The sequence below is a fragment of the Phascolarctos cinereus genome, unplaced genomic scaffold (genome assembly GCF_003287225.1).
Source record: "Phascolarctos cinereus isolate Bilbo 61053 unplaced genomic scaffold, phaCin_HiC Scaffold_5;HRSCAF=322, whole genome shotgun sequence".
Classification (NCBI taxonomy): domain Eukaryota; kingdom Metazoa; phylum Chordata; class Mammalia; order Diprotodontia; family Phascolarctidae; genus Phascolarctos; species Phascolarctos cinereus.
The window spans coordinates 45836854-45863891 of record NW_027555958.1 but is presented as its reverse complement, the minus strand read 5'-3'; the positions used below and the strand labels follow the sequence as shown (position 1 = coordinate 45863891).

Sequence of the window (27038 nt, the reverse complement as noted above, 5' to 3'; positions counted from 1 at the left end):
TAGAGATAAGAGCCCCCAAGATTTGCAGAACCAAGAGAAAATGCTCCCCTCTAGCTAGAAGCCCTACTTGGTCAGCAGGCTACTGGCTTCCCAGTGCCCAGCAATAGCTAAAGCTCCTCTGAGAAAGTGACAATGAGAAAGACCAGCTCTAGGAGCCCAACAGAAAGCTGAGGGGCTGTTAATCTGTGATAGAGCTGGCTCTCCTGCAGCTAGAGAAACAAAGGCTGTATCTGCAGGCCCTGTGGCCTGGAAGTGGCAGGGCCTGGAAGAATTCCCAGATAAAAATTCTCCTGGCAAGTTCATCATCTGAAAGACAGAGCTTCCTGGAGAGGATGGGAAACAGCGTTTAGGAGAATCACAGGAGATGAGAAATCTGTGCTTGAAGAGAGTCTGCTGCTGACAGCCTTTACCCGCACCTGAAAACCCAGGGGCCCAGAAGGGATCAGCCCAAATGATGCCGTTCTGGGAAAGATGAGTGGATGATAGCAGACATTCCCATAAATAGCCTCAAAGAAGTGGATGAACGAGTGTTAGAGACCTGGGTTCAAGTCCAGTCCCTGACCCATACTTCCTGTATGCCTCTGGGTAAAAGACATCCTCTCTGGGGCATCCTCTAGGCTGACACAAGGGTCAGCAAAGTAAGGGCAGCCTACTGCAGGGCAGCTAGGTGGTGCAGTACGTAGAGTGCCAGCTCTGGAGTCAGGAAGACTGTCTTCCTGAGTTCAAATCTGGCCTCAGACCCTTATTAGCTGTATGACCCTGGGCAAGTCACTTCACCCTATTTGCCTCAGTTTCCTCAACTGTAAAATGAGCTGGAGAAGGAAATAACAAACTACTCCAGTATCTTTGCCAAGAAAACCCTAAATGGGGTCATGGAGACACAGACACAACTGAACAACAACTACATGGTGAAATTTAAGAGCAATGGACCTTGGTTTGAGTTCCGATTCACTTGCCAAGTATGTGACTTTTAAAAAGTAACTTCAACTTTCTGAGCCGCAATTATCTGTAACATGGGCAATAATAATCTCTTCAACACCTCCTCTCCCATTCCCCCCACCCCATTGTTGCAAAGATCAAATTAAATAAGACAATAGAGTGAAAGAATACTGGGTTTGAGGAAAACCTGGCTTTGAATAGTGGCTTTGCCATTTACTGCCCATGTGATCTGGGGCAAGAATCTTAACCTGGCTGATCCTCAGTGTTCTGTTTTGGAAAACAAGGAGGTTGTATTAGATGAGCTCTAAGGGTCCTTCTAGGTCTATTATCCTGATACAGATGCAAAATGTTTTGTTACTGTCGTATACTACAGTAGATAAATTTAGCCTGTTATTAATTTTATTATCATTATTAGAAGAGTACAGAGAAGGCTTCTACACATTCATTACCTGAAATTGAAATTTTATTATTAGAGCTTTATTACTCAGGTTCAAAGTAATATCCTTCGTTGGTTTAATACAAAGTTCATTGGATGGAGACCATGTGAGTCAGGAGACCACGTGTCTTGTCTCAGTTGGGTCCCTAAGTAGCTGTGTGATGTTGTAAGCTCCCAGTGAGAAGCTTCCATTATCAATGAAATTGAAGGTCCAGACAAAAGAAGACATAGAATGATGATCCATTGTTAACCCTCGAAGGGACCTATGGGGATTCCAGTCTTACCCCTTCTTACTTGAGAGTTAAGAAACCAGTGGCCCAAGGATGTCAAATTACTTGCTCAATATCATTATGTTAAGTGCTTTACAAATGTTATCTCATTGTACCCTCACAACATCCCTGGGTGGTAGGTACTATTATTATCCCTGTTTTACAGTTGAGGAAACTGAGGTAGACAGAGGTAAATGATTTGCCCAGAGTCATACATATACTAAAGTATCTAAAACCAGATTTGAACTCAGCTCTTCCTGACTTAGGGGCAGCTAAGTGGAGCAGTGGATAGAGTCCTGGATCTGAAGTAAAGAAGACTCATCTTCCTGAGTTCAAAGCCAGTCTCAGACACTTATTGTCTGTGTAACCCTGGGTAAGTCACTTAACCCTGTTTGCCTCAGTTCCTCATCTGTAAAATGAGCTGGAAAAAGAAATGGCAAGCCACTCCAGTATCTTTGCCAAGAAAACTCCAAATGGGGTCATGAAGAGTCAGGTATGACTAAAACAACTTGCTGACTCCAGGCCCAGTTATCCATGGCACCACCAATTTCCAGGAACCTGATGATCACAGCTCTGCCTTAGATGGATGGCAAATAACAGAACTGGGATTTGAACTCAAATTCCCTAAATAACTGTTCTTTTCACTATGCCACATAGTCCCTTGGACATAGTAGAGATTTAATAAGTGCTTTCAAATTAATCTGAAGGAAAATCTCTACTGCTGTGCTGCTGGCAAATGTTTAACAACCAGCTCTCCTAAAAAAAAGTACCGATGATTTCCAAGTTTAATCAGCACTACTAACACTTTCCTCACTGCTCTCTTAAGTCTAGACAATCAACAAAACAATAAATAAACTCTGATTTGTAGCATTGCCAATTTCCAAGGTGTGAATAAATTGAACAACGTCTCAGGCTCCAGCACAGCCCTCTGCCTGTTCTGTTTGAGACTTTTATAAATTATATGAGTTAAAGCATAGATAGCAGGTTTTTAAAATTAAACAATGGCACAAAGCTGGACAGGATTGTTTACACAATGGATCCAAAGGTTCTTGACAAGCTAGAGACTGGTCAAATCAAATAAAGTACAATTTCAAAGGAAAAAAAGGTAAAGACCCATACTTGGGTAAAAAACAAAAAACAAAAAACAAAACCAACTACATAATAGGCATAAAATCAGGAAATGCTCATGTGAGAAAGCTCTGAGGCTTTTGACTTCTTGTAAAATTGACATTTTAGTGAACCACTGGGAAGTTTAATTGTAGAAAGAAAGAAAGAGAGAGAGAGAGAGAGAGAGAGAGAGAGAGAGAGAGAGAGAGAGAGAGAGAGAAGAGAAGGAAGGAAGGAAGGAAGGAAGGAAGGAAGGAAGGAAGGAAGGAAGGAAGGAAGGAAGGAAGGAAGGAAGGAAGGAAGGAAGGAAACATCAGTATGTGGCCAAAGTAAAACTTCTTTCTAAAACCTCATTTGGTCCTCTCTCAAGGATGCCAGGCTGCTTTTCAGGAAGGGCATGGGGGATTCTTTAATTGACTTCTCACAAACATTGGTATACATATATAACAACATGATCCTCACAATAAAGTTGAAAAGCAATGTTATCCCTATTCTGCAGATGAAAAAAACTGAGGCTCACAAAAGTTAAACAACTTTTCTAAAATTCCACTGCTTGTAATGCTAGGACAATGACTAAAATGCAGTTCTTTTGACATCAAATCCAGTGCTATTTTCACTATATTATCCCTAGCATGGTGGTAGGGATGAAACACAGCACTGGACACATAGGTGATATGTTTGTTTATTTCATTCATTCAACAAATGTTTATTATTTGAGTGTCTCCTAAGTATACAGCTCTTTGGAGGATACAAGGATGAATAAAACTCCTTCCTACTCTTAGGAAATATTGTCTAATTAAAAAGAAAGAAAGGAGGAAGGAAGGAAGGAAAGAAAGAAGAAAGGAAGATAGAAAGAAAGAAATATAAACAACAATTTGATAACTGATGAGGTAGGCAACCAATCTGACTCCATAGAGAGGGGACTCTAGGTTATTAGGCTCTGCTTTTCCCTTTCTAAGAGTAGTTAGCTTTCCCTTTCCTTAGCTGGTGAAGGGTCCTTCTCCTTAGCACTCCAAATGTGGAAAATTGTGGAGAGTTCACCAAAAAGGAAAAGTGAGTGAGAAGATAAGGAATTTAAATGGTCTGTCAACTCTTCTGCACCCACACATTCTTTAACACCTCCAGAGATAACATATTAAGTCTGCTACACACACACACACACACACACACACACACACACACACAGATGCTAGCCTTGAGGGAGGATGTTTTAGCAGAAAAACAAAGAAAAAAAGGAAAGAAGAAGGGAGGAATAGGATGAGACAGCAGGAAAGAAAGTGAGAGTATGAAAGTATGAGGAAGAGACAGAAAAGAAGCAAAAACAGTGAAAAGAAAAGGAAGAAGATAGAAGAAAGAAAAGAAGACAAAGTACAAAAGAGTGTAACCTCTTCACGGGGTGCCTTGCATGGACCTCTATAGTATAGTGGCTCCTTCCACAAGACATGAGCCACTCACTCACAGGGCTGGTTTGCTTATGCCAATCTTCCTTCACAATGGCAGTTTGGGGTTCCCAGAGAAGGATTACCATAATACAACTATATTTCAGACTCTCTTGGGGTACAAGGGTAACCCTTTTGTGAGGGGAGTACAATCTTTCTAATCATTATTGTAGCATTTGAGTCCGTACTAGTGTGTTTTCCCTCTCTCCAAAAGTGGTCACTCATAATGATGACATCATTCACTGTTCAACATAAAACATTTACTTAATAATAAGGTAAAATCAACAATAGTTGATATATCATTTACTTAAAATAAAGCAATGTGGCAATAATTAATATATCGTTGTCAAACTATAAATCTGGGTCACACTCTCCTACCAGTGCAAATGTTATCCGTAGGAGAAAGTGGGTGCATATATATAGAAATCTATGAGGGAGTTACATGAGTGTGGATAATTCAGATGCTCAGGATAACTTGTGATTCTGGATTTCAGTCCTGGACATCCGGGATTCCTTCATAAACAATCTATACCAGAAAAAGATGCTTCTCCGATAAATGTTCACCTTTTGTCCTATTATAATGTTAAGCAGTTCCCTTAAGTCAGAGAACTGAAAAGTTCCATAGGCTGTCCCTCTGGGCAATTTAGACAGACAAACCAACTCACTGATTTTATATTAACCAACCGGCTCCCAGTGTTTTGCATCTGCAAAGCAGAGTTTATAGCAAAACCCTATTGGGCTGGCTATCTGGGCAATGCAGCTGAGCCCAGTCAGCCTTCAACTCCATAGAATGTTGTTCATTGTCCGATTGTTGTCAAGTCTATTCAAGCCCTTGAAAAGCCTTTTCCCCCCTTCTGATTCTCCCTGTCAAACCAGTGATGGCAGTGGAGAGCAACCAGAACCCCTGAGAGGCTCCATCTTCTGCTTTCTAACCTGCTCCTTCCATCTTTCCATCTTCTGGTTTTTCAACATACCTAAAAGACTCAAATAAGAGTCTCTTGATATTTAGTGACTTGCCTACTTTATGTTAGTTATAAAAGCAACAATCTTTATTTAATCATCCTGTAGTTTCTAAACAATTATTTGATTTACCATTTTATCATTTTTACCTTCTCAAACTCTAAAAACAGTTAAAACAAGCAAATGAGCAGAAGGACCACAATATCCTGTAGTCTCAGGCATTTCTCTGTCTTCAAATATATCCTATCAGTTCTCTCTTCAGTCTTCCTAGCAATCTATTGAATAGAAAAGTGGTAGGGGTTTTTTCACACTTAAATAATATTATTTTTTCCATAAACAAAAGCTCTGTTCTTCTACCCTTTTCCCCATCCAAATTGTTTACACATGAAAGAGTTAATACTTTATATCTTTCACGCATTGATTTGTATTTTTCTTTATGCAAAAGCTTATTTTCTGCTACCAAAGTCCATTCTCTGCCTCTTGCGGTGAGCATCTCATATTTGAAGGGGCATAACGCTTTACAAGAGGAAGGAGAGTGGGAAAGGGGAGAAAGGCTGGAAAGAGGAAGGAAATCAAAGGAAGGAGGAAAACAGAAAACAGGAAAAAAAGAAGCAAAAGAAAGGATAAAAAGATGAAGAAGTGAGAATGTAAAAAGGAAAAGAGGGAAGAAGGGAGAAAAGGAAAATAGATTAAAATAGAGAAGAGAATGTCAGATTATTTCAAACTTTTCTGAAGAGGTAAAATGAGCAGAACCACAAGAACAATTTATACAATAACAACACTGTAAAGACAAAGAATTTCAAAAGACTTAAGAACTCTGATTAATACAATAACCAACCGTAATTCCAGAGGACAAATGATAAAGCATGTTACTTACTTCCTAGCAGAGAGGAGATGGATTCAAGATGCAGAATGAGACAAGTACTTTTAAACATGATTAGTACTGGAATTTGTTTTCCTTACCTATTCATATTTGTTACAAGGACTTTGTTTTTTTCTTTCTTTTTTAAAGGTGGCAGAAGGGGAGATTGAAGGAGAGATGCTGGTTAATTGAAAGGAAAAAAATTGTAATTATCTGGAGGTCGTCAGTCACTAATCTCCTATCTTCTATAAGTTTCACATTCAATGTTCAGTCTGTCATGTCTTATGAGTTCCTCAAAAAGAATTTAAAAAAAATTCCTGCCAAAGGATTAGATACCTGCCATGGCTGCCAAGAGGGCTTACTCCTAACTCACTTAAGACCTCAGGAATCTCACCTAGAATAAATAAGAAATATTTACAGCAGTGGAATGTCTTAGAAACCCAGGAAGGAAGTTATTAGGGATGATTCTTCATCAGAGGAGAGGGAAGCTGGTTGGAGGAAGGCTGTGGTGGTGGGGGGGGGAAGATTCTTGCTGGTCCTAGAAGTAGGAAATAGGAAAGACCTTTCATCTTTGATTCCGGGGCTTGCACCCAGATGCGGTCCAAAGGAGCCCCAAATTGCTACCATCTGAAAATGTGAAAAGGTCCAGAGACAGGTGTTATTGATCGCATTGCTACTCTTCAGGAATTACCCTCAATCTTTGCTGAGATGCCAGAGACACATGGAAGTCTTTTTTATTACAGTATCCACCACCATGCTTGTTTGGGTCTTCATCACTTTTCACCTGAACTATTGCTTCCCCAATACAGTCTACCCCTTCTCCAATATATTTTCAACATAGCTTCCAAATGGATATTCCTAAAATGCAGGTCTAATCATGTCACTCTCCTGCTCAAAAAGCTTCCATGGCTCCCCATTATCTTTAGGATAAATTTAAACAGCTCTGTTTGGTATTTTAAGCTCTTCACGTCCTGGCTCTGGTCCATCTTCCCACGATAATTACACATCCCCTCACACATGTTCTGCCTCAGCTAATTTGGCCTCATTGCTGCTGTTCCTTGTTCACAACATTCCATTTCTCAAATCCATGCTTTGTATAAGCTGTTCCCACAGTTGAAATCCTTTGCATCCTCTTTCTGCATTTACGTAGCTCCTACTACATGCCAGGCACTGTGCTTTACAAATATTATCTAATTTAAGACTTACAACAACCCTGTGAGTCAGGTACTGTTATGATCCTCATTTTACAATTGAGGACTATGAGATAAAACAAAGGTTAAGTGACTTGCCCAAGGTCACAAGCTAGGAAATGTCCGAGGCAGGATTTGAACTCAGGTCTATCGTGACTCCAGGCTCAGGGCTCTATTCATTTTGCCACCTAGCTGCCTCTTGGAAACCTTGGCTCTCTTTGAAGCTCAATTCAAGTATCAAGGAATCTTTTCTGAGAACCCCATCATTAGTTTCATCACAGTGTATTTATTTTGTATATGCCCTGTATTTAATTATTTGTGAACATGTAGCATCATAGTATATATTTGTTTTGTATATGTCCTGTATTTAATTATCTATAAACATGTAGTATCAAACAGATTTTTGGTTCCTTGAGGGACGGAGGCTATTTTACTTTTTTTATGCATCTGCAAAGTCTAGTGAGGAAGAGACTGGACCTATGGGAACTGATTGGTAAGAAAACTCCCTGGACCAATGCAGATCAGCACTTTTTAATGCAACTTATAATCTTAATGAATTGGCTAGAGCACAAAGAGGTTAAGTAACTTGCCCAGGGGCACGCAACTAGTATGTGTCAAGGGTAGCATTTGCCCCCAGGTCTTCCTGACTTCAAGATTAACTCTCTGTGCATTGTACCATGGCTGCCTCTATACCTGGCACACAGTAGGTACTTAATAAATGCCTTGATTGGCTGTCTGATGGTTGAGCAGGCACCATGCTAGGTGCTGGAGACGCAAAGACAAAAATGAAAATGTTGAGACTCTATTCTGACAAAATTCCTCGATCAAATTCCCATCTCTTCTTCAGTGGTATGATGATGAAACATAGTTTGATGATATAAAATCATCACCTGTAAATTTATAATTTATGTTATAAACAAATTCTGGCTTCATCTCATTACGTGTAGGACCCTGCTCTCAAAGAACTTATATCCTACTGAAGAAAAACAATGTGTACAAAAATAAATAAACATAAAATATATATTTGGTGATTTGATGTGGAATTCAGCAGCAGAACACTAGCCTGGGCACACCAGAAAAGGCTTTGGACAAAGTAAAACTCTTAGTGCGGACTACAAAAGCACTTGTCTGGAATCCTCAGTGAAGCTGGGGTGGTATGTGGGATGGGGACAGAGGAACTATTCCTATGTACAATGATCATGAAGCTAGCAATTATTTATTGGATTTCTTTGTTATTGCTCCTCAAGGAGCTAGCCCCGTACCTTGAATAAAGCCAAAAATGAGATGCAGGCTTCTTATTTCCTAGTCCAGTGTTTCTCCCTGTTGTCCCTTTATGGAGCCTGGAGTTCCAGAGGAAACAATTTCAAGAAGTCTCAGGATTAGTATGTACCCAAAGCCTGAGCTGCTCCTTCTATTCCACACACTACAATTCATTTTTTGGTAACCCCCTCCCCTTTTCACCTCAAAATGGAGGACCAACCCTAGCCTTCAATGATTTTTCTGACACTTTTAAGTCTCAGCAGGTTAATCGATTGACAAGTCTTTTAATTGAAAACCTACTATGTGCCCAGTACTGTGTGAGTGCCATGGAGAAAACACTAGAAATGATGGATATGTTCCCTCTCTTCTAAAAATTTTAAATTGTTTTCTGTCTTCCCAACTAGATGATAAACTCCTTAGAAGAAAGAGATAGCATTTCTGTTTTATCTTCCAGTAGTAGACATGCATATAACTACCTCAATAAGAATTTATTGAATGAATGAATGAATGAATGAGAAGTCCCATATGAGGAAGTCCCATTAATACTTCTAGATAGTCATGGAGAGAATCATATTCTCCTTCTCTGGTTGGGAAGAAGCCTTAGGAGACCCTGTCATTATATCCTTCAGGGCAAGACATATCAGTTCTTAGATTTCCAGTTAAGAAAAGCTTAGATTTGGTATCTACAATTCAAAAGAATAGAAAATTACTCCTTATTCTGGGATAGGGAGCAGTATTAAGCCTAGTTTTGCCTCTTCATATCAAGTAGTTTCAGGGCCCATTTTATTTTATTCAATTCTGTTAGCATTCACTGATTACCTTCTATGTGACTACTTTGGAGACTACAAAGAAGTAGAAGACAAAATTGTTCTTTGAAAAGAAATTTAAATCTAGTTGGAGAGATAGAATATGCATGAATAAAAGTTATATAACAGTAGGAGATAATATGTTAGCACAGCAGGGAAGGCAATACAGCTGAATGATGGGGGATGGAAGTTATAGATCAAGAGCTGGGAAGAAAGAAGCTTAGAGACCAACTAGCCCAATTACATTATTTTATATATGAGGAAACTGAGTCCCAGAGATGTTAAAGACTTGTCCAAGGTCATACTGGTAATAAGTAGCACAGCTGGCATTCAAACTCAGGTTCCATGACTAGAAGTCCAGGGCTCCTTCCATTGCTCCATGTTGTTTTAAGGAATATGTGAGCCTTTCTCCCATATTAATAGAACTAGACCTGAGCTAACACCAAGACCCTGATATTGAGAGTGACAGAGGAAGCCATGTAGGAGGCAAGCAACCTGTTTGGAGGTTATTCAACAGGTCAGCAGTGGAACCAGCCTGAGAATACAGTACTCATGGTGCCTCCATGACAGTTGTGATGATTCAAGACAGAAGGAATCCACTAGCTTTCCTTCTGCCTCAAAGATCTATTCACTTTGCAGAGTAGGCTTGGCTACTGCTATGAAACACAGAGATAGAGATACCACAGCTACCTCAGTTCCCTTCTTCACTCTGCTTCCTGATATCATTGGAAATCTCATCTAAGTTTGCCAAAATTAGATTATAAATCCACTCGATAATAACTGCATCAGAATTGATATCCTACCATAGGTTTTCAATGATATCTGGAAGATTTTTGGCTCTCAATAAAAATTATTATCCATAGGAATGTTGATGATGACAGCAGTGATCTGAGACATTGTTATAAGCCTACTAACTACAAGGCAGGATTCAATGGGAGGCAAGTTCATTGTAGATCTCCAAATAAGAGGGTTCATTCACTCGTTCATTCATTCATTCAATAAACATTTATTATGTTTCTACTATATACCAGGAACTACGAAAGGTGCCAGGGCATAGAAAGACAAAAATAAAATTGTCCCTGCCATCAGAAAGCTTACATTCTAGTGGGAGGAAACAACCTCATTCACAGAAAACTAAATACAAAGTGGATGCTGAGTAGCTACAATGCAATTCCATTCATTCATCATTCATTCATTCGTCCATCGAGTAACTAGGGGACCATGATAGGTTTCTTGTAGGAAGTGGCACTTGATCTGACTTTTGAAAGACGGTTGGGATTCTACGAGGCGGAGGTGAAAAAGGAGTGCAGAAAGGGAAAACAGACTGTGCCAGGGCATAGAGAGAAGAGATTGACTGTTGTATCTGAGGACTAGCAAGTAACCAATTGGGCTGCAATATAGGGCTCATGAAAGAGAGTAATATGAAATAAGCCTGGAAAAGGAGACCAGAGACAGATGGTCAAGGGCATTGAAAGCCCAACAGAGGAGTTTGCATCATATCCCAAAAGCAAGACAGAGCCGTGGGAGTTTTCACGAGCTAGGCTGTGACATAGTCAGATGTGTGTTTTTCAACAACATAACTGTGTCAGTCAGCTGTGTGGAAGATTGATCAGAGTGGGGCATTACCTGAGGAGAGCAGACTAATTGGGAGGTTACTGCAATCATCCAGGCAAGAAATGGTAACAGTCTTGAACTGTGTCAGTGGTGATTATTGGAGAGAACAGAAGTGGGCAGATGCAAGATGCGCTGTAAGACCTGGCAACTGATTAGGGATGAGTGGTTAAAGAAGAGTTAAGGATGGCTCCAAGCTTGTAAATCTGAGTGACTGAAAGGTTGATGGTGCTATTGACAGAACTAGGGAAACTGGGAAGAGGGTAGGGATTGGGAGGGAGAGATAATGAATTCCGTTTTGGATATTGTAGTTTAGAATGGTTACAGCATGCCCACCTGGTGATGTAGAACTTGAGTTCAGAGGAGAAACTGGGACTGGATATATGGATCTTGTGTATCTACTCAAAGATGAGGATTGGACCAATGGAAGCTGGTGAGACCACCAAAAGACAAAGTGTAGAAAAAGAAGAGAAGAGGGCCAAGAACAGAGCTCAGGGTACATCTACACACAGTAGGGTGGTCTGCGGGTGATGATCAAAGGAGACCAAGAAGCATCCAGACAAATTGGAGGAAAACCAAGAAAGAGCAATGTCATGGAAACCCAGGGTTAAGTGTCTAGGGGAAAGGGATGATTGACAGTATGAAATGCTTCAGAGAGATTAAGAAGGATGAGGACTGAGAAAAGGGCATTGGATTTGGCAATGAAGAGATCATTGATGCAGATTGAGACCTTTTTTGGACACAGCCAATGCAAAAATTTGTTTTGCTTAATTATACATGCTTTTAACTGGGGTTTTGTTTTTCTTGCTTTCTCAAGGGGAGGGGTCAACAAGAGGGAGAAAAGGAGGATCTTCATTTGAAAAAAAACAAAATTTGATTTAAAAAGAGAGATCATCAGTAACATTGGAGAGTTCAGTTTCTATTACCACAGTGCCTAAAGACAACCTCACACACACAGTAATCCTATGACATGAAAAAGCTTTATAATAAAGCTCTGAGCATATTTATAATTGTTTCATTTCATATCTATCATGTTTAATGTTTTTCTTTTTATCTCTGCTATTTTGTCTTTCAAAATAGAGAATAATGCAAGTAGCTTGGTTTGGTCTACAGTCATGCCCACCAGCCTTCATTGACCATTGTGTATCTCACCTCCTTCATAGCGACTGAGTTAGGGTTACACAGCAATTAGTAACAAAGTCAATTGGACTCACACTCTCATCACATGTCCATCTTTCAGCACTTTTTGGCTTAGAATCAAAGAATGCTTTAAGGGAGGTTGCTGCTCCTTGTGTGTTTTTGAGACAAAGACTAGGAAATGCAGATAACTGAGAAATGAATAAAAGTTTGTACTTTTATTTTAGGCAAGGATTCTTAAGCTGGGGATCCATGGATAGTTTTCAGGGAATCTGTGAAGTAACCAACTGCATCTCTTATTTAACCCATTAACTTAATAGCTCTGTGGCCATCATCTCCACTTTTTCCTCAAGCAAAATTTGGATTCCATCAATGAAACCATCCAAGATACTAATAGGTGAAGTTTCATCTTATCTTCTGGGAGGTCAGGCCTGCACCTCAAAACCATTTTGCTGTGTATTCTTTTCCCTTGCCCTTCCAGCTCCCCTTTATGCCTTCCATTAAAATGTAAGCTCCTTGAGAGCTGGAGCTGTTTTGCTTGCTTGCTTTTGCATTTTGCAATTAGCACAGTGCCTGGGACATAGTAAAAATTTAATAAATGCACTGTCTGGATATCTGCCTACCTACCTACCTGTCTGTCTGTCTATCTATCCATCTATCTATTTATCTATCTATCCATCTATCTATCTATATCTATCTATCTATCTATCTATCTATCTATCTATCTATCTATCTATCTATCATGACAAAGGTAACTATTTTTCAGGGGCAGCTAGGTGGTGCAGTGGATAGAGCACTGGCCCTGGATTCAGGAGGACCTGAGTTCAAATCTGGCCTCAGACACATAACACTTACTAGCTGTGTGACCCTGGGCAAGTCACTTAACCCCATTGCCAAAACAAAAAAAAATGCAAAGATAACTGTTTTTAATAGGAAAAGTTATTCTGCACAGAGCTTAAGTAGGGTTGGGGTAACAAGGATCCTGCCACTCTTTTGGCAATATAGACTTTGTACCCAATTAGCAGGAATAAGTCATTGAAATAAGAAGCTACCAGATGAGAGACTTCCTTCCCCTAATTGTCACACTTCAGGCGAGCTCTCGTCTAGGCCAATCCCGTTCCCATCTGTGGTCTCAGAGTGTCTCTATAAACAGTCAGTGTCTTAGGGTCTCTCCCCTGTCCTCTGCAACAGAATTTTTCTTACAAAGTTGATTCGAGGGTGTTTCATGCCTCTTATTGTAGCCATGTTTTGTGACACATGGGCCAGGTATCAATAATCATTAGTTATGACTCTGATGCCAAAGGAAATGTCATTCTGGATTTTCTGCCCAATATGTAAGAGAGGGGGGAATACACTGGTATGGTAGGCAAATACATGAGTAATTATGACACATCATAAGACCAGTGGGTATGATTCTTGTGTTTGGGTTCATTGATTGAGTGGCCAACAAAACCACATGAATAATCTACATTCCTCGACTGTTTCCACTAATCTCCTGTTAGACTTAAGGTATTTCCTTTTTAGCGCATGCCTTTTTTGGCTCATCATGTCTTTGGATGTTCTATTTACATATTAACTAAAGTTGGGTCCCTCAGTAGTCAGGATTCTCAGACTCCTCCACCTGTGTGATCATTGGGTTAGAATTTATATATAGAAAATCACTTCCCTTTTTAGCCACTTAGGTTGGGGTGGTGTTTACTGTTCCCTTCTGGGTTCCATGCCTGGCTACACAGCAGACTCTAGCATTCTACCGATGTCCAAATCTGTAGGAGAGCAAAAGCAGAAATTATGGCACAGCAGGATTCCCTTCCAAGCTATACTGCACATTACTAGCCTCTCCCACGTTCTCCCATCAAGCCCCAACTGGCCAATTTGCTGTTCCCTGAAGTCTGAAATTCCTCATCTCCACCTCTCCAAAGCCCCAGCCTTCTCTAAGACTCAGCTCATATAGCATCATCTGGGACAGTGCTTCTGAATCTGGCATCCATGGATAGATTACAGGAAATCTATGAAGTGGGATGGGAAGAAAATATTACATCTTTATTTTTCACTAGTCTCTGAGGGTTAGCATTGAGAGCAACAGCCATTGAATTATCAATGAGAGCAACGGCCATTATTCTGAGAAGGGGTCTATAGGCTTCACCAGACTGCCAGAGGGGTCTGTGACACACAAAATATTGCTTTCTCTTAACAGGGGAAGCCTTCCCTGATCTCTGAATTGACTTGGTGCAGTGGCACATTCCTGTCTCTGATCAGACTGCTTTTAGATTCTTTATCCTACCCCAACTTGCTTATAATTTTTTCTTTCTTTTAGCATAGGGCCTGACATATAGTAGGCACTTAATAAATGTTTGCCAACTATTACATATATCGTAAGGAAATATTTGCGATAGCTCCATTCTTGCTCATCAATCTTCACTGGTATTTCTACAAAGGTGGGTAAAGGAGTAGAGCTAGCCTTATTTGGAAGTGAAATAGGTGGTTGTCTACATGGAATGACTTTAAGGTCAAATCAATAGGACCCGGGTTTGGATTCCACCAAGGACATTCAATATCTGTGTGACTCTGGGCAAAGTCATTTTACCTCTGAGCTTCATCAGTGTCTTCATCCATAAAATGAGAATGATAATAGCACATACCTCATGGGACTGCTGGTTGCAAGCCTTAAAATGCCATATGACTGTGAACTATTATTATAATGAAATCCAAATGAGGCCTTAGTTGTTTGTCTCCCTGCTTAGAAGGCTACAGCTTTTCATTCTCCCAGAAGAAATTGCCTAGAAGCCAAGGGATGGAGAATCTGCGACTTTAAGGCCACGTATGGACTTCTAGGTCCTTAAGTGTGACCTTAACCTGCAGCCTTCTAGGTCCTTAAGTGTGGCCTTTTGTAAAATTTGGATTCAGTCAAAGGCTGCACTTAAGGACCCAGAAAGCCACATGTGACCTTAGGGTCACAGATTTCCCACCCCTGCAATAGTCCATTCTCCACATAGCACTTAATGCTTGGACTTCACAATGGGAAAACCCAGACAATGAGATCTCAGAACAGCTCAGAGAAACAAAGAATCTGGTAACTTGAATTGTCCCCAGTTTTTCCTGTAAAGGTAGATAACACAGCATGAGGTCAGTTTCTTTTGCTGGTTATTCACTATTGGAAAAGAAATGATTGACTCCTAAAGGAACCAGGGCCTGTGTCATTCACCAGGAGCCTGTTGCTTTTGACAATGGTCAGGAAGGCAGTTTCCTTCCTCAGGAGTTCTGAAACTTTCCAAGAAAATTCAGCATCTCTCTTCTCGGCAAACAACCCCTTGTAGTACAGGTGAAACAGATGGGTGTTGGACCCTTCACACACACACACACACACACACACACACACACCCCTCCTTCAAATTCTTTCCTGTAGTCTGGGGATCTTTTTCATGGGGCAAATGATCCTGGGACTCAGGTCTAGGTCTTTACACAAAGGGCCAAATCTTCCATTCTCTTTTCTGATTGGTTCCTGTAGAGATGCCTACTTCACATCTTGGATGTTGCTTCTGTTGGCTCACTGGAGTCTTCTGGGGACACCTGGTTGTATTACAGACCAAAAGAGACTAGGATGCCCCCTCCCCATTCTCCAACCTTGCCGCCGCTCTGGGCTTCTCATTGGTAATGCTGGCTGGCTTAGCTGACTAGTTTTATTTTATTTTCTACTCAGGACTGTATAATTTAACTGTTGGCATACTGAGGGCTGGCAGTCTAACCCCCAGTTCTCTGAGACGGCCAATTATAAGGACAAAAGTGTCAATCTCCCCAATGGCAAGGCCAGGCTATTGGCAGGGACAGAGAAACAGACACATTCGTATTGCATGGAGACTCCCAGACTGGCTGCCCCCACCTACTTCATAGGCATCCTGGGAATGTTAATCAGACCAAGTTACCATCCCCTTAACTGACACCTGTCACCCCTTCCACTATCCTATATACAGCAATGTGATCCCTAGAGCTAAAAAGAGAAAAAAACCCAAACAAATGACTCTTCCCCCAGCCACCTAGATCTACTACTCCATTCATAGCTCCTGCTTGACTTTAGCCGAGGACTGCCGGTATAGGGCCTATGGTCTTAGGATTGGGGCTGGCACTCAAATTCTTATACAGAGTAGGAGGGGGGTTACAGTCAGTGTGCAGAGACCTGCTCTGCTTCAGGAGTAACAAGGATGAGGATGGGGGCTGAGGAGGGGCAGAGAGCTTTTTGTTTTATGGGGGGTTCTTTGTCTGTTTTTTTTTTTAATCCCAGAATAAACCCATCAAGTCTTTCTTCTACTAATTTATGTGAGTCTGGTCTTGGACCTGAAGTTCAGAAAATTAGGCAAAATTTTATCTGACATTGAGCACTGCACACCCTGACTCTCATTAGCTGTGTGACTCTGGACAAGTCACTTAGTACTTTTCAGCCTAAGTTTCATCTCCTGTAAAATGAAATGGTTAAATTGTGTAATCTTTAAATTCTCTCTCTCTGCTCTAGCGTTTTATGCATCTGTGAATCTATAATGAGGGTTGCATAGAAAAAGAAAATCCTAGAACATCAGCACTGGAAAGAATTTGAGAGTTCATCTTGTTCAACAACTTTCATTTTAAATATCAGAAGATCTAGAGCTGGAAAGGACCTTGGAAACCAGCTAGTCCAATCCCTTTACAGATAGAGAAACCGAGGCTTATCCCCTTGAAATGGGGAGAGTTGGTGAATTCTCCAAAGTCCCACAGGTAGTAGAATATAAAACTCCAGTGCAAATCTGGGTCCTGGGATTCCAAAATCCAGTATTGCATCCCCTCCATCACAGGTGTCAGACACACTGCCCCAGGGCTGCCCAGCCAGATTAAAATACAATTGGGAAATATTTAAGAAAATAAAAGTACAAAAAACCAATGTTAACATGTGGTTTCCTAAATCAATGTGCAGCCCACAGAGATCCTTATGTGTAACTCGGTGGCCCCCATTTCTATGTTTGCTTGACAGCAGTGCACCCACACCATAAGCTACCTCTATGAGGGGACTCATGGACTTGTCCAACAGCACACAGCCCATGAATGGCAAAGTATGGCGGTGTGCATCATGCCTAGAATATGCTTGGATGGAACCCAGAGAGCATAGTTGCATAATTTCCTCTTTTGTGCCTTCTCTGGCCCCCTCTACTACTCACCTGCTTTGCTAGTAACCATTGAGTCAGGAGGAGGATGAAATACATAGAGACAGGCTCCAAACTAGCCCCACTGCCTCCATGGTATAGCATGTAATGTGGTTTTTCCATGAGCTTCAAACGTCTTAGAACCTGAAATCTTCTATATGGGATCAGACTCATTTTGATGAGCTCAGGTTCATTCCTATCCAGGATGGGGAAAGCAAAATCCTTGAAATGTATTCTAGTAATCTTCAAAGGGCCCTTAGTTTTGAGAAAGAAAGAAAAAGAAAGGAAGGAAGGGAGGAAGGAAGGAAGGAAGGAAGGAAGGAAGGAAGGAAGGAAGGAAGGAAGGAAGGAAGGAAAAGAGGGAGGGAGGGATGGAGGGGGAGAGAGAGAGAGAGAGAGAGAGAGAGAGAGAGAGAGAGAGAGAGAGAGAGAGAGGAGAGAAAGAAAGAGGAGAGAAAGAAAGAGGAGAGAAGGAGAGGAGAGGAAAGAAAAGAAACAAAAAAAGTGATACTTAACTGTTAAGATCCCCTATAGTAAATTTCAGTTAACCAGAAATCTCTGTCAAGCAGAACCATCACACAAATATAATACTGCAATGCTTGCTATCCATGCTAGAGATCTTGAAGTAGAGGGAGATCCTGAAGGTTCTTCAAAATTCTCCAAGAGAAAGTTAATTAAGCTCAGCAGAGATTTAGTGCTCAGTGTTTAGTTTTTATGATATTTGAATTCTCTGAAGTCATTAATGTACCCATGGCATTCACTCATTCATCCCACAGATAGTTACTGAATGCCTACTGTGTCCAAGGTCCCATGCCCTGTGTTATGGAGGATGCTAAGAAGAACAAACATAGTCCTCAGACTGCTACAGTCCAGTAAAGAGGATAAACACATGTACATAAATAACTTTAAATGAGGGAGAATGTGAAAATTCAATAATGAAAGAGATACAACTTGCCATGGGAATTCAGAGAGAGATCACTCCCACTAAGGAACTGATACTTGAGGACCTCATAAGAGGGGTAGGAATTTTATTGGTAGAGTTGGGAGGGAAGAAAGAACCTTTGAGGTAGAGGGTGCAGCTTGAGCAAAGGCATCATGGTGGGAAACTTCAGGGCATGTTCAGAGATCAACAAGTTTCCTAGTCTGGTTGTACCACCTGGTGTGTAAAGGGTACAGCTTTCAATTAATCTGAATATTTAATTAATTAGAACATTCAATCCATTTCCCAAATAGGATAGATAGTAATGTATATTGAATCACAGAACTACAGAATTGGAAGGGATCTCAGAAGTCACCAAGTCTAAATTTTATGCAAAGTATGATTCTTGCCTATGACATCCCTGACAAGCACTCATCCAAGTTCTACTTGAAGACTTCTAGTGACAAGGAACTCACCACTCATCAAAGCAGACTAATGCATTTTTGGGCAGCTCTGACAGGATTCCCCCCCCCCTTACATTGTGCTGAAATCGATCTCCCTGTAACTTCTACTCATTGGTCCTGGTTCTGCCCTCTGACGTCGAATAAGTGTGATCCTTCTTTCATACGACTATCAGATATTAGGGAAAAAAATGATCATGTACCCCTACCCCCCAAGGCTTCTTTTCCCCAAGATAAATACTGAACAGTTCCAGTCATTGCTTAGCAACGATCATCCTTTTTTGCCTAAAAGTAGTTTTAGGGAAAGTGAAAGGGCTGGAGTGACTGTCCCAAAGAACATTGTTTGCTTTCAACCCACTACTAAGCAATTGTCTCAGAATAGATTTCACCCTGCTGACATGGTGGGTTTTTTTCCTTTGATTAATCAGATAAAAAAAAATTTGACCTCAAACCCTACATTGACTCATTCTGGCTTAGTGACGCTTGAAAGGGGATAACCACCGCTGGCTGGAAAAGTGGTGAGCGTAATACACCTGGCCATGAAAGACTGGTCTGACAAAGGCTCTCTTTGGAGAGCACCAAGAGAAAAGGGGAGCTGTCAGTCTTCCTAATCTATGGCTGGACATTCATGGAATCTCCAAATTTCAGAGCTAGAAAAGAAGGCAAGGGCTAGAGTCCTATCTACTGTGTGCCTAAACAGGAAGACAGACTCTACAACATCCTCAATGAGTGAACAGATCTGGCCATCTGTCAACATGTAGGCTCCATGATTTTAAAAAGACAAAAACAAAAACCAAAGTAAAACAATTTGGCTGTTATAGATGTAGATATGTACGCATATATGTATATATTTGATTTATATATGGATTTGTTTATATAATAGATATCTATATCTATATATCTATTTGATATCTATATCTGTCTATCTATCTAGGCAGCTAGGAGGCTCAGGGAATGGAGTGCCAGGCCTGGAGTCAGGAAGACTCCTCTTCCTGAATTCAAATCCAACCTCAGCCACTTATTAGCTGTGTGACCCTGGGCAAGTCACTTCACCCTGTTTGCCTCAGTTTCCTCATCTGTAAAATGAGCTGGAGAAGGAAATGACAAACCACTCCATATCTTCGCCAAGAAAACCCCAAAAGGAGTCATGAGGAGTCAGACATGACTGCAAAATGACTAAACAACTCTCTTTCTCTCTCTCTCTCATGCATGTGTGTGTGCATGTGCATGTCTATCCATACATATATAAGAAAATCTTTGGCTGAATCAGCTGTATTTCATCCACTGTATTGGTAGAAAAGAACTAGACAAAGTTGGATCCCCCAAATCTCCCGCCCAGAGGCAGGATCACTACACTAATTTTGTCATGTAGCCATTAGGTTTTTAAAGGATTTTGCCTCTCAGGAGCTCGGCTACAGATGCGCTATATTCTAATGTATAAACTCAGGGAGCTTCTGCCATGACCAGATCCTTGTATCTGCTCTGGAAGGGCTCTTCTTAGAAGTATACTCCTACTCATGAATTTCAAATCCAGGAATGGATCCCAAGTGCCAGAGTAGATGAGAAATAAACACCACTGAGGGACAAAACTATTTGCTTCATGTATTTTTTTTCTTTAACTCATAAACTCCTGAGACAGGGTCACACATAGAGAGCTGGAAGAGACTTCAGGGACCACTCAGTCCAATTTCATCATTTTACAGCTGAAGAAGCTGAGACCTTGGGAAGTTAAGAGGCTTGTCCCAAATCACACAGGAACTAAGCATCAGAGATGAGATTGAAACCCAGGTCCTTTGGTTCTGGACCTCTTTTCTGTCCACTGTGCTATACAATAGGCTACACCTAGTATCATCCTTTGCCCAGTAATCATAGCCCCTGCCACATTTTGAGGGCAAAGACTTAAGAATCACCCAATGTTAGAGCCTGGAGGGCAGCTTAGAGGTCATCTAGTCTAACCATCTCAACTTACAAATCAGGAAACTGAGACCAGAGAAAGTAAATAACTTGTCCAAAGCCCTAGTTATTAGAAGAGCTAGACTCAGAACCCACATCATGTACTGAGAGCCCTAAACCAAAAATCACAGAATGTCAGAACTGGAAGGGACTTTTGAGGGTATTTTGTCCATCCTCCTTGTCCTACAGATGAAGGATCAGAGGCCAAAGAGGGAAAGTGACTTGTCAAAAAGCCACACAATTAGCAGAGGAGCTGGGAGCAGAACTTAGGTTGCCACTGAAGCTAAGACTCAAGAATCACAGAATCATAGGGTGTCAGAGTTGGAAGGGAAGTTCGAGGTGACTTAGGCAACTTAACTCATTTTACAGAGGAGGAAACTGAGTCCTGAAGAGAACTGATTTGTGTTTGGTTACACAGATATTCAGAAACCCTAAATTCTTTAAAATTCCTGGTAAGTCTTAGGAGTGTCAGGAAACCTGGTGCCAAGCTCACTTTGTTATTGGTACACAGCCAAGTTTGGGACTATACGCCAATGGGAGGAAGTTCAGGGACAGGGCATGGCCTCCAAAGTCCTCCTGCATTAGACGGCACACAATTGAAAAGGAAACTTTCAATAGGGGCTACTTTATGCTTCCTCCGCCCGTGTTCCACTCTGTCTCTTTCCCACTAGCAGCTAAACGGCAGGTCTGATTTCTCACACGCCGCTGCAGCTCAGCAGGGACATGATACACTGCAGGAAACGAAGCAGGGAATATTTTTAAACCATCCAACATGCCTTAGGGGGGGAAAAACCAAAACAGGTCCATAGACACTCCGGAAGGCATTTCAAAAAGATTCCATGCCTAGAGGAAGCATCGTAAAACACACTCGGCTTTTCGTTTTTTTAAGGGAACTCTCCAGCTCAGCTTAAAACTGCCTGGACCTGAATCGTAACCTGTTTCTCAGATGCCTCTCATTTGCCTTCTCATCTGTTAGAGGTAGGCTTGAACTCCAAGTGTCTCCCACCATAATTTCTAGGGCTCTTTATAATAGTAAAGGTTAATTCCTCCATTGGTCCACCCAACCTTTCCCCTTTATATTTACCAAGAGTAATAATCTTCTAGGCATAGCAGCAGTGACAGAACATTTTTTTTAAATGGATAATAGGAACACTCATAATCCTATCCAGCTTGGAAATTGATTTCTCTCACCACTGGCCCATGCCTCATAATTCTCTCCCCCCCCAAGCCAGTGTCGTTCTTACCTGGTTTGCTTTCTCTTCAACTTTTCGTTTTCTTCTTAAAATTTTTTTCCTCTGTCTCAAAAGCTCTTCTCCAGCTTCTAACTGGTTTTTGCTCTTGTTCCTGTCTGTTATTCCTTTTTGACCCTCTCTTTTAATCTGTCCGTTTCTCTCCCTCCTCCCACTTCTTCCTATTCTTCCTCCCCCCACCCTTTTCCTCTCTTCTCTCTCCCTCCTTCTCTCTGTCTCTCTCTCTGTTTTTCTTCTCTCTCTCTCTCCTTCTCCCCTTCTCTCTCTCTCTTTCTGTCTCTGAAACTTTTCTCATTTAAAAAGTTATTCCCCCCCCTTTCTAGTTTCTCCTCCTTGCAAGCTCCCCAGAAGGAGACAGAACCCGCCTCTGACAGCTGAGCTCCCTGAGTCCTTGGAGCTCACAGCTCTGTGTGTGAGCTGAGTGCACGCCTCCCTTATGGCATGGGCAAGGCTTCCCTGGAGCCCCAAAGGCTAAGACCTCCTCTAGCTCCTTTTACCCCAGAACCTCCAAGTATACCTGAAGAATTTTGGAAGCTCCCCAACATCTCCCTCCTAGCCTTGCTCCTGTCAAATTGTGAAAATGACAACATTCTTTCAACATGCAGTTGTTAGAAGGCACCTGCTATATGAAAAACTCCAGGCTAGGTGCCGAGAAGGACACAGAAGAAGCTGTCAATGAAATAAATCAGTCAACAAAACATTTCTTAAAAGTGTTTATCATGTGCCAGGCACTGGATCAACAAATGTACGCCTAAAATCAGCTGGTCATGGAATGTTAATTTTCCAAGAGAAAGGTTAGGGGGCCTTTCTAAGCCTCCATTTACCAGGGAAGACAGCAGTCAGGGTCATTTGCCCCTAAAAATGGAACTAGATTTCAGTTACTGAGAGATCCTTCTCTCCTCCCTTCCCCATTGCATTTCTAGATCCTTGATTGAATCACTGATCATGGATGGATCAATAACTTCACACACATCATCAATTGATTCTGTTGTGATTAACAAATTGAAATGAAGTAAGCCAGTCACCAAGGATCCAAAGAACTCTAAAAATGTTAGAGGGCAGCTAGTCCAGCCTCATCCTATTACAGATGAAGGAGTGGAGGAGCAAAGGGGTGAATGGGTCTTAACCAAGGTGCCGTAGTGAGTGGCAAAGCAAGGTGTCCTAACCCCCAATCCAGCGATCTTTTCTAGGCTGTGCTCTCTCTTCACTACATGCTCTCCATGTAGCTTGCCACTTCATGGACTTGACAAGCCTACTGAACATTCTAGTGGTCCTTAGTCACAGTTGGGTAAACTGAGGAACTGAGAAAGAGAAGACATGACTGAACAAGAGAAAATAAATGTGTCCATGACAGTAGAATCCAGGGTTTTCCCAAACCCAGTGATTTTATTCTCATCTCCTTTTGCTCAGAAAACTTTGTCTGTTTCTGTTTTTGTTTCGCTTTCCCCTGATGGGCCACTCTTCAGTAAGAGAATTCAGTCCAGACTGTCAATTACGCAATTTGTAGTCCTGCTTACATAGCTGCCTCACTTAAAAAAATTTGTAAGGTCATATGTGTACATATGTATGTACATATATGTATGTATGTATGTATGTATGTATGTACACCTATATGTTAAGTATGACTATTTCTGAGGTAGCTAGGTAGTGCAGTAAATCATCAGGGTTACTGTGAAAATAAAATGAAATAATATATGTATGTAAAGGGCAGCTAGGTGGTGCAGAGGACAGAGTGCCAGGCCTGGAGTCGGGAAGACTCATTCTTCTAAGTTCAAATCTGGCCTCAGACATTTCCTTGTTATGCGACCTTGGCCAAGTCACTTCACCCTGTTTGCCTCAGTTTCTCATCTGTAAAATGAGCTGGAGAAGGAAATGGTAAACTAATATTTTTGCCAAGAAAACCCCAAATGGGGTCATAAAAAGTCAGACACAAATGAAATAACTGAACGACAAATTCATATGGAAACTGCTTTGCCAACCTTAAAGTGCTATATAAATGCTAACTATTATTATTATTTCTGTGCCCTGTAGAATCTCAGAGTTGAGAGAGCCCTCAGTGGTATTCTAGTCCAACTCATATCAGAGTATGGAATGGTTCCTAACCCCCTCACCATTAGGGTCACCTGCTTCTGGAATTGCTTCTGTTTATCAGTAATCTGATACTTTGGATGGAATTCTAATCTCATCAAGGTGAATAGTCCCTCCAACAGTACAGCTAGCATCTCCTTCATACTTGAGACCATGCTTTCCTGTGAACCCTCAACAAGTGTACATCCAACTTGCCAATGGCCTTCCTCTGGTTCCCTTGACGTTGCCTAGATACCATGGGACACATATGGACTGTCCATCAGTTATCCCTCAGACACCATACTTCCCAGTCTACTTTCTTTTCTGGACGTACATCTCTCTGATGACTTCCTTTATGCTGCTTCCCCTACACAGTTATGCTCTTGTGTGCTCCCCACCTTTTTAATTTAAAAAAAAAAGCTTTATCGATTCCTTGTATTTTTACTGGATTTACCCACCCCTCCCACACCACTGGAATTGAGCCTTCCTTTGTAATAAAGAAAAACCACAGAGCAAATCCATCAGATAGAGTGACTTCGTCTGGCAACATATACAGAGCACATTCTGCCCAGCTGGCCTCCTGGTCTGCAGGGAAGAGGGAGAGTTGTCCCATTAGTTCTTCTCCTTTCCTGAGTAATCCTTCATTTATCAACATTCTTCCTAAAATGTGGCTCTGAGAGCCGAACCCAGAATGCCAGCATGTTCCACATGTGATCTACATGGGGCAGAGTACATACAACAGGGATGTGGTACTGGATACTGGGGCTTTTATTTATGTGGCCCAAGGCTGCACTGAGGGGCAGTGTGGTGTGTTGGACAGAGAGCTGCTTTGGAGTCAGGAAGACCTCAGTTCAAGACCTGCTCTGATGGCCTGTACTGGTTGCTGCCGTCATATGTAAACTTGCTTTTAAAAAATATTTTAGTAATTGATCTTCAGCATAATGGTTTCCTTTGCAATCCTACATATTTCATTTTATGCATTTAAAAATTATTCTAAATAGGGTTCATAGACTTCACCAGGGGTATTCAGACACAAAAAATATTAAGAAACCCTGTTTAATATGTGCCAGGCACTGGGATATAGGCTGAGGATATAGAGGCAAAAATCATTCCTGCCTTTGAGGAGTTTACATTCTAATGGATGTATGAAGCTGGCTAAGTCATTGACCCTCACAGTACCCCCGGGACCCTGAGGCAGCTAAGGGGTCGGATAGGCTTTGGGCCTGGAGTTAGGAGGATTTGAGTTTAAATCAGCTGTGTGACCCTGGGCAAGTCACTTGGCTTCTGTCTGCTTCAGTTTCATCAACTACAAAATGAAATTAATAGCAGCACTTACCTTGTAGGGCTGTTGCAAATACAAATGAGATACTATTTGTAAAGTGCTTAGCACAGGGCCTAACACATAGTAGGTGCTTAATAAATATTTGTTTCAGGGGGCAGCTAGGTGGTGCAGTGGATAGAGCACCAGCCCTGAAGTCAGGAGGACCTGAGTTCAAATCCCACCCAGACCAAAGACAGGACACTTACTAGTTGTGTGACCTTGGGCAAGTCACTTAACCCCGATTGCCTAAAAAATAAATAAATAAAGAGTTGTTTCCTTCCCTTTTTCCCCTAGGCAAATCACAAAAAAGCTGTGATTCACAGACGGTACTGATCTGGATTGATAGAGGGAGTTTTCTCATCACATACTCCCTAAACCAATGAAATATTTCTGGTTTTTTTTAAATGATTAAATTAGCATTTTGTACCTATGCCATCCTGTTGTCTTATATTAAGTCCACAATCCCCTAAGACGTCCGGTTCTTTTTCATTCAACCTGCTGTTTGAGCCATGTCTTTCCCATCTTGTACATGTGCAGCTGTTTTTTTTTTTAAACTCATGGAAGACTTCAGATTGTCCCTCCACACTTCCACCCTCAAAATGCCAAATGAGATCTAAGCCAGAGAAGAAGCCTGGCAATGTGACTTTGTGCTTCTTTTCTATAATGGTCATTCTATACAGTAATTTCAGGGCCCATGGACCCGTGGGAGTGTCCCCAATACCTCTAACAAGGAGGCAGCCCCAGTGGTGGGAAGACTTTGAGATGGAACTGTCTAAATGCTGGGTGGCTGAGCTGCCAATGCATGACATTGTAGGTTTAGGGAGCAGTCAATGCCAATAGGGCCATTTGGCATACCAGAGTAGAATTTTCCATTTTCCATAGAAATTCTAAAAAATAAGATTCCTCTATGCGGGCAGATTGGTGGCACAATGGATAGAGTGCCTGGAAGGCCTGGAATCAGGAAGACCTGAGTTCCAATTTAGTCTCAGACACATACTAGCTGTGTGACCCTGAACATATCACTTAACCTTGTTTGCCTCAGTTTCCTCATCTGTCAAATGAGCTGGAGAAGGAAATGGCAAACCACTCCAGTATCTTTGCCAAGAAAACCCCAAATGGGGTCATGAAGAGTCAGATAAGAATGATACAATTGAACACCAGTATGCCCAAAGAGAGTGTAAAATCAGGAACAAGCATAACCAGCATCATCTGGTAGATTGAGAAATGGAGGGTCAGATAAATTAATGTAACTTGGTACAGAGCTAGGAATAAAACTTAGTCATATGGTTTCCTGGTCTAGTTTTGTGGTCCCTGAATCATGCCAGCCCTTGAAAGCCAAGCAGCTATCCAGTTACCACACTCTACTTAAGATGGCATTTTGTATAGGACCCAAAGCAAGGTTGCTTTCGCCCAGCCACCAATGGTTTGGTTTTATTCTTAGCTGATTTCCTTGCAAGGCTGAAATGAGGAGACTGACAAATGTAAAAAAATTTTCATTCTGGGAATCTCAGGGCATTTTCTTAGCAATATTGGAGTTGTACGTAGCCACATGGTCCAAACTACAGCCCTTAGAAAATGTCTGTTTTCCTTTCATTGCTTTATTTTCTCCTTCACCCTCTAGCTTTGATATTCAGCATAGGTTGGGTCCTAAGAATCAGGCATTCATGTCTGGATTTACACACTCTTAAAAGGCTGAGGAGAACTCTTACTTGTGGACTCCTGTGAAACCCTCCTCCTCCTAGCCTGTCACATTGCCATTCTGGGAAAACTCTGCCCTGGGGCCCTCCTCTCCTTACTGGCGACTCCCTCCCAGGACCGCCATTTGGGAAAAGCCCTAACTGTGCTTGACTTTACTCATATCAGGACACTGTCCTGAATGCTTCCTG

At 41.5% G+C, this 27038-nt stretch overlaps 1 protein-coding gene across 1 annotated transcript in view; it reads right to left on the bottom strand.

The window, feature by feature from the left end:
- The window catches only part of GJA5 (gap junction protein alpha 5), a 34314-nt gene extending 12161 nt beyond the window's left edge, over positions 1-22153 (bottom strand). The window contains exon 1 of the mRNA XM_021003584.2: positions 21759-22153. The gene's annotated coding sequence lies outside the window, so the exon portion shown is untranslated. The remainder of the gene's footprint in view (positions 1-21758) is intronic.
- Positions 22154-27038: the final 4885 nt, after the last annotated feature.